Source organism: Alligator mississippiensis, chromosome 11 (genome assembly GCF_030867095.1).
Source record: "Alligator mississippiensis isolate rAllMis1 chromosome 11, rAllMis1, whole genome shotgun sequence".
Taxonomy (NCBI): domain Eukaryota; kingdom Metazoa; phylum Chordata; order Crocodylia; family Alligatoridae; genus Alligator; species Alligator mississippiensis.
In genome coordinates, this window is record NC_081834.1 from 14483295 (window position 1) to 14491384 (window position 8090).

Sequence of the window (8090 nt, forward strand, 5' to 3'; positions counted from 1 at the left end):
TGAGAGGAAACAGCAGTGGGACAAGCCTCCCTCCTCCAGGGCCAGCCTCTTAAAGGGGAACACATTCCTTTCTCCAAAGCTGTGCCTGGGAGCCGAGCAGCGAGGGCAGAGGGATGGAGATTGGAGAATGAAGGTCATTTTCATGGGCCAAAGAATTTCCATTTCAATTTCTGTTTAATCTTGCACCACAGGGTTGTGGGCTCTGCTGGGCTCCAAAGAGCTCTCTGCATGGTGCTGCTTCATGCATGGGGGAAGGAGATGGCCTGGGAGGGGGTCTCTGCTCTATGGAGCATCCCCCAGCATTACCAGGTGGAAGCCAGTGCCCAGAGAAGAAAGGCCAGACCTGGGGGGTTGATGGACTGACCAGGGCTCCCCGCTCTAAGCAAGGCAATGGTACCCTGTCCCAAGCATGGCTGTGGCAGAGTGTGGCAGCTGTCCGGACTTTTGAACTTTAGCCACAGTGTACAGCTTATCATTACACCAGTGGTGTGGGGCTGAGCTCAAACGGGCAATAACACCCTTTCTACCCAGGGGTAAAAGCTCTTGGAAAGGCTCCAGGAGGGAAAGGATGGGGCGTTGATCTAAGTGTTGAGCAGAGGAACCCATCGCAACATCAGACCCTTCCCTGCCTGTGCTGGTGAGTCCTGTTGGCATCTGCCTTAAAGTCCCAGCCTGGGTGAGGGCTCTTAATTTTGCCAAACCAATGCCAATTCCCAGTGAGAAAAAACTTTAGCTCCAGGGCCAGAAGGGAAGAAACAAAAACCCTTGAGAGGACAACATGGCAGGGGCAAGAGCAGCAACCAGGAGGTCCAGAGAGGAGGTGTGAGACAGTACACGCCCTACATTTCTTGACCAGGATGTGCCAGTGAGGCATGATAGTACCATGATGACGGGCACCAGGTGGTTCCCACAACAAGCCCAGTTTAGGGGTTCATATGAGGTCCATCCAGGCCCAGTCATGAGGCCCTTAATTGGTTGGTGGCTTGGTTGGTTGGCAGGAGGCCTGGGAAAGGACCAAACTAAAGGTGCCAGGGAAGGTTTGGTGGAGAGTGGAGAGATGGAGGGGGTCATTTGTTCTGCTCATTGTAATGGATGTGGAAAGGGATCCTGCTAGTACGCTGATGGTGGCAAGGATATGGCTCATTGTGGTGTCAGATTGTTTCTCTTCTCTCATATCCCAGGCCAGGATCACGTCCAGTCCCAGGGAATATGTCTTGCCAGCTGCTTGTGGCCACACACATGTACTCATGTGCACGCTCCTCAGAGGCTGGTCTTGGTCCCAGTAACATCGGTGTTCAGAGTCCTTGTGTCCTGGCCTCAATGAGGGCACAAAATGGCCATACCGGTTGCCCGCTCAGACTCCCTGAGGCCCAGCGATTCCAGAGCCCCTGTTTACAGCTCTCTGATGCTGACACGCCTGCACGGTGCGAAGAAGAAGAGGAATTACAGAGTTGTGTGCATAGTGACCCCTCTGACCCGCCGACCCTCTCCGGGCCAGGCCTCTACAGCCACACATCTTGAATTTGTTATTTTATCAGGAGGAAATGAGCTGCCCCTGCATGAAGTGCAGGGGCCCGGGTCCAGTCTGCCCTCCAAGCAGAACTGATTCAAACCGGAAAGAAAACAACTCTTTCAAAAATAAACCGCCTGCTCTTCCCAGCCAGGCAGGCTTCTCTGGTGCGGACTGGGACGCTGAACCAGATGGTGGCCATGGAGCTGGTGGGGACCAGGGGGGCAACCTCTCCTGGCGTGGGTCAGGCCTCAGCCCTGGAAGCAACCTTTCCTGGGGCAGCTTGGGCCTTGATGCTGAGGGGACAGGAATCCTTTCCCAGGACAGTTTACACTACTGAGCTGGAGAGGAGGGTGGCCTTTCCCAGGTCAGACTGGGCCTTAGAGCTGGGGGCCAGGCAGGCTCCTTCTGTGCTAAAGAAACAACCCCCTAGTTGTTAAAACTGAGTGCACAAATCTAGCAGCGAACACAAGCGCTCCCTAACCCTGCACTGAGAAATGTAGCATTGCTTGTGAAGGGTCTGTCAGCATCCTGGCTGGCCTGGGTACAGAATGGGCTGCCATCTGCGCTGCGCTCCCTTTGCAGATATAAGGGGTATGTTAGACATGATCTTGTTTCCCTACGTGCCGTCCGCTTTGATTGCTGTGACTCAAGCAACCTCTCTGATAAGCACAAAACCAACTGCTCGCTGGTGCCTGGAAGTGGCTTTATCTGCCTGTCTGCTTCCCAGCAAGGAGCCAGTGGCCCCTGTCTCCAAGGGGAAGCCCAGGAGAAGAGCGTTATAGGCACTGGGACCTCAAAGGTTGGTTACTCACTTCCAGTGGGTCCAAAAGCAGGTCTCTGGCCTCAGAGGGCCCCTCCCTGCTACTGGAAAGGAGTGCAGGACAATATGGGATGGGAAGCAGAGCACTCACATTTGAATTCCCGTTGGTTAGGGATAAGAGCCTGCCTCCACTTACATGCCTAGCTAGCTCCAGCTCAGCTCTGGTGCTGCAATGGCAACGGCTTTCACTGCTGGTTCTCCCATTGCCTCCCCCTCTGCTGAGCACACCTTTCTGCTCCATCGCTTGCTGCCCGTGTTACTCATTCCATTGCAAAATCTATTCATCACTGGGTTCGTGTTTCCTACATTGAGCAATTATGAATGTGCACATGGACAGAAGGAAAGACACACCTTTCATCCCACGCATTCGAGGGGGGCGGGGGGGTGGTAAGGTTGGCTTGATAAAACCTAGATAGGGGAAACATTGTCTGGGAAAGCCAGAGACCGGATATCAGTGGAAAATGGAGACTTGAGTTCTTATCTCCTTCTGTTGACATTGGATTAAGTGGCTTTCTAGCCAGGGGGCAGAAGGAAGGACCATGGGGCCAGAAAGAGGAAAATCTGTTATATTAGAGAGAGAGATGCCTGGTCTATAACAGCCCTGCTGAGGGGGTAGGCTTGCTGCAGTGTTTGGGTCATGGGTTTGATCCTAGCATCAAAAGGAAGACATACCACTTTTAGCCCAGCATGTTAGCAAAGGTGGTGGCTCTTTGAGGGGTAGTTAGACTACAATGGCTTTTACCCATCTGCTCCCAGACCCTGGGGGTAGTTACAGAGCCCTGAGAGTAGGTGTGCTGTACAAAGTGAGTAGTGTGCTCAATCCTCTAAGGCTGGTGCAGTTTATATCAGCTGCTGTAACCACAGGCCCTCTGCCTCAGCACCACGCTTGGCTGGGTAACACCGAGCAGCCGCTGGGTTGATACAAGCCCGTGCTCAGGGGAGCAGAGTGGTCATTGCCTTGACCTGTCCAGTCAACATTTCCTTTGCAGCTGTGTGAAGTCGGACCCATGAAGCTGCTGCTGTCCAGGTGGGTCGTGTGCAGATTTTGGGAAGCACTTGTTACTCATCAGCGAATTCCTTTCTCATTAGCAGGCCCTGCGCCAAGCGTGCTGGAGGGGCTCCTGGCCACTGCTGGCTAATCCTCCAACAATCTGCTTGGCTTTATCTGCTAATCAGTTTGTTCAAGGCCTACAATGAGGAGCTGATTAGATCTCCCTGGCGCCTGGGCACCAGGTTGCTACGGTTGCTGCTTCTTGGCAGCCCGCCCTGGGATAATGACACCTGCTCCTGACACTCGGTAGGTGGCCAAACACAGCGTGAGGAGCTCTCCAAACTGTCCCTGCCTTGCAGAGAGGTGCAGTCCCTCCACCCAGTGCTCTATCTTGACCATAGCTGCCAGGGAAGCCGGATCTGCCCTCCCTGCCTAGTGCTAGGTCTTGCTGAGCAGTGAGAAGGGGTCCCACCACTCCCAGCTGCCTGAGACATCAGCAGGAGGCAGTGGCCCAAGCCCCTGCCCCACCCTTGGCTGTTTGCTCAGCACCCTTTGTTTCAGTGAGTCATTGCCCTGTCTCCCCTTGTCTGTAGGAAGCGCTCCCTGGCAGCCCTTCTCACAGGGCACAGTGCTCCTTGGCCCAACACCGAGTCACTTGCTCCATTGTTTCAGCGCAGAGGAAAAAGCTGTGCAGTGCCCCGCATGCCTGGACAGTGCGGCCAGCTCCGTAGAGGACCCTGGAATGTGCTAAGGGGAAAGAGGGCTCTCTCCTTTCCTGGAGGCAGCCACGCGGTGCTGGGCTCAGAGCTCAGCCAGCCTGTGCTGAGCAGGAAACCCACCTGCCCAGGGGGAGGACAGCACTTTTCAAGTACCTCTCTGTTGCACCAGTGCCTTCCCTGACAGACCAGGCTGCCCCTGCTTGGGACTTCCTCCCTGCTGGGGCAAGCAGCATCAGGGAAAAAAGAAGCAGGAAGAAAGGATATGGAGTAATAGGAGCAGCTCAGAGTGAGGGGGAGGCCAGGGACTTCCCTTCTCGACCACACACCCTCTTCTTCCAGCTCTCTGGGCCACAAGGACAATGGCAGAGGTGTGTTCAGGGGGCCCAGAGACAGTGGGTGGATTGGAGCCTTACTGCATCCTGTCCTGGTTGTGCAGAAAGAGCATCATGGAGCATAAAGAGTTAAACCCCAGGGGCAGGGACCAGCTAGGAGCCTCTCTGAGCTGAAGCCAGGAGCTGCAGCTGAGCCTATTTAAGCTCAGAAGACGGCAAGGGCTGCTGTTGCTGGTCAGGGTTTTTTGGGGTAGTGGGGTTTGCAGGGCAGCCCTGGCTGGAGAGTCACTGCAGGAAGGTGGGGTGCTTGGCAGCCTGCTGGTCTGGACTCCATGGGTGAGCAGGGAGCCTGCTGAGGGCTTGGCTTTGTTTCCTGCACTCTCTGCAGGGGCTCAGCCACTGGCCTGTGGGTACCTGAAGCAGCTGTGACTGAGTGCCAGGCTGGGTGGGATCCGGGTGGACGATGCCACTGCCTTACTAAACACCAGGGGAGCCCCTTGGCCCGCTTCGATCAATTCATGTCCTATATCAGAAGTGCCCTGTGGAAATCCAGGAACCTCCTAATGTACAGGCACACAAACCTCAAGGTGGTAGACTGTGTTAAAATGGCTTTGAGCGAACTCCAGTCCTACTACCAGAAATCGGTAGCAGAGGACAGTGAGGACACAGCCAAATCCACCTGGTAGAGCGACACTTGGCACAGGATCTTTCAAGACCCTCCCAGCAAGGAAACAGACAGCGACAGTGAGGAGGATGTCAAGACAACCGGATCGGAAAACAGTGATGAGGATGGCAGCAGCGACAGCAGCAATGAGCCTTCCAGTGAAAGCGACAGCAAATGAACTGCTAAACCCAGTATTTGGGGACAGGACTAAGAGATGAGGGGTTCTGAGGGAGACGATGCTTTGAGGACAGGTGCGCGGGAGTGCCATTCCATGAGCGCGTGTACTGTAACAGGTGCACGAGTTCCTATGGCAGTTTAAGGAGGCAATGATCAGTGACTAGAAGGTGTGTGTGTATACATACATTCATATACATATATGTATGATATGACATATTTTTACAAAAAGAAACGCCACTGGTGGCGCAGGCTCCTGATTGGAGCAGGCTGTGCTGGCTGTATAGGTGCCTTCTGCCTGTGGCTGAAACACTGCAAAGCTTGGGCTGCTGGGGACCAGATGCCCTCTGAGGGTTTCTCTCTCTGGGCCAGTGGGGTGGCTGGCCAGAAGAGGGGGGTCTTTGTGGCAGATCTGCTTTGGTTTGTACTTCAACGGAGAAGCAGGGGCAGATATGTCTATCAGTCTTGCTAGGAAGGTTTCTAGCTAAGCTCCTATTAACGTGAGGCCTCTTTCAAGATCCCTGACTAGTATAGGCTGAGCCCACTGGATCATGCTCACATCAGTGTCTGGACTGCATCACCCCTCAATGAGAGTCTTGGCCTGGGGGTCCTAGTGGTGGAAGAGAGGAGGATGCCCCCACACACTCAGAGTTTCCACAAATACCTCCCAGGCTGATGGCAGAGCCAACTGGCTGACACAGGAGCCAGCAATAGGGCCGACAGGGCCATCTCTGCTGCATGACCTGCAGCACGAGGGGCATGACCGACTTCCTGCCTCCGCATCCTGAGACTGATGTGAGCTGCTCTCAGGCCTTTTCCAGCAACAGCTTCTGAGGGATGCTGGCAAACAGGGAAGGGGCTGTGCAGGGAAAGTCCTATCCCTGTCACTGCCCACCTTAGTCCTCCTCTTCCCCCCCCACCCCCAAGATTAATGGAGGCACAGCAGGGGGCTGCTCTAGCCTCCCAGCCATGATTTAGTGAGGGGCTGTAACAGCAGAGAAAGGAAATGCAAATCAATGAGGCTGTCTAGGAAAAGGGGAGCCAGAGCAGCCCTGCTGGGGGGTATGAAATGGCAGGCAGATGGGGCTGGGGGAGCCCTGTGAATGCATGGAATTGGGATGTGGCTGTACAGGAAGGTGAGCACAGGCAGCTACAAGCCAGAGCCAGGCAGGGGGGCTTCTGGCCAGCGGCACAGCTCTGCATTATGCCTTACCCCTGACCAACAGCTCTCTTGGCTTGCCACTGCTGAGGTCACCACCCCTGCCCATCCAATGCTACCTCCCCAACCTGGTTGCTCAGGGCCCCGGGGCTGGGTGGGGGGGTTCTGTCTGCCTATACTCGAGGCTGGAAAGAATTAAAGGAAATGGTTTAAATTCCATTCCCTACACAGCTCTGAACTGTCAGAGGCTCTGGAGCCATCACTTCCTAGACAGCGGCACCTCCAGCGTGCCAGCCAGACAGAAAAAAGCCTTCCTGCGCAGCAGGCGGGAGTGCTGCAGGAAGAGCCCGAGCATCTCATTGATAGGGCACGGAGGCGTGGGAGGGCCAGGCAGGACAAGACATGGGCTCATCAGTCAGCTGACTGACACCCGCCGTATTACTCAGGGCAGCCGGGTTCTCTGCCTGGGTGACCTCGGACAAGTTGCTTTCCCCTCTGCCATAGTTTCCACAGCCACAGAGCAGAGACTGCCCCCCTCAGCAACTTGTGAGGCTGAGTCCCTGTGCGCTCAAGTGCTGAACGAGGCTGGTGTCGCAGCCCACCCTGGGTCACAGATGGCATTTCACTACGTTGGTGTAGGGGCGGTGGGGGGGGAAGTAGAGATCCTGTCCCCCCCCTCCCCCCCCAGCAGTACAGCTCTCTGGCTCCCTGGCCCACCCCGTGTAACCCATCTCCATGCCCCCAGGAGTCTTAACTGAGCCTCCAATCTGTTCCCTTCTCTGCTGGAAACCCTCCCCATGTGATCCCCCTGCCCTGCCTCTCCTGACCTGTGGGTATAGCCCCTTCCCTGCTCACCACGCAGCCTGCTCCCCTACCTTGAGCTGACCTCGCACCCTGCTGCCCCCACTGACTAGCTGGTGACCATGAAGCTGGATGCCCTGAGGTTTGCGAGGCGTGCTCATCCCAAGGGCTGGGCTCCTGGGGCAGGCGGGAAGAGGGGAGACATAGGCCCTGGACACAGAGTGCTTGGCAGGGGGTCCTGGGAGAGCGAGGGCTGTGGGGGTGGGCTGCACTCCAGCTGGGCTGAGGCAGCTGGGGAGCAGGGCTGGTCTCTGCTCCTTGCTGTGATTCACCGAAGGTCAGTTTTCATGACTAATGGCCATGCTGGACGCCACACAGATGCTGGCTGTGGCTGAAATCTGAGGAGTGGGTGCTTCAGAGTGAGCTCCTGAAAGCTTCTGGAGCCATTTGCCTGGTCTCTGATCCCCGGGGTCTCCTATCCCTGTAAGCATCTGTATCCCTCAGCCAGGTTGCATTGTCCAGAAAGGTGTCCCCTCAGTGCCACCAGGAGGAGCCAAACAGCATCTCCATTCCAGGGCTGGGAAAGCAAAGGCTCTGATTATGCACAGCTGCAACCCAGGGCACGTTCAAAGGCTCCTAAGGCCCTGCATCACTGTTCCCACCCACAGCAGGAATGCACCAGGCAAAGGAGCTGCTGAGCCCAATGTCAGACATGAGTGGCAGGAAATGAGGATATGTAGGGTGTGGGGCTACATTGCCCCACGCAGGGTGCTGTTGGATTACTAACTGTCCCCTCCTATTGCAAAAGCCCTTTCCATTCTGCCGTGATCTCTCAGTACAGCAATGCCACCCTGCCTCTTCTGGGAGAGGGAGCAAAGAACCTCAGCGGTGAGGGACAATTTATGGAGGCAGAAGGG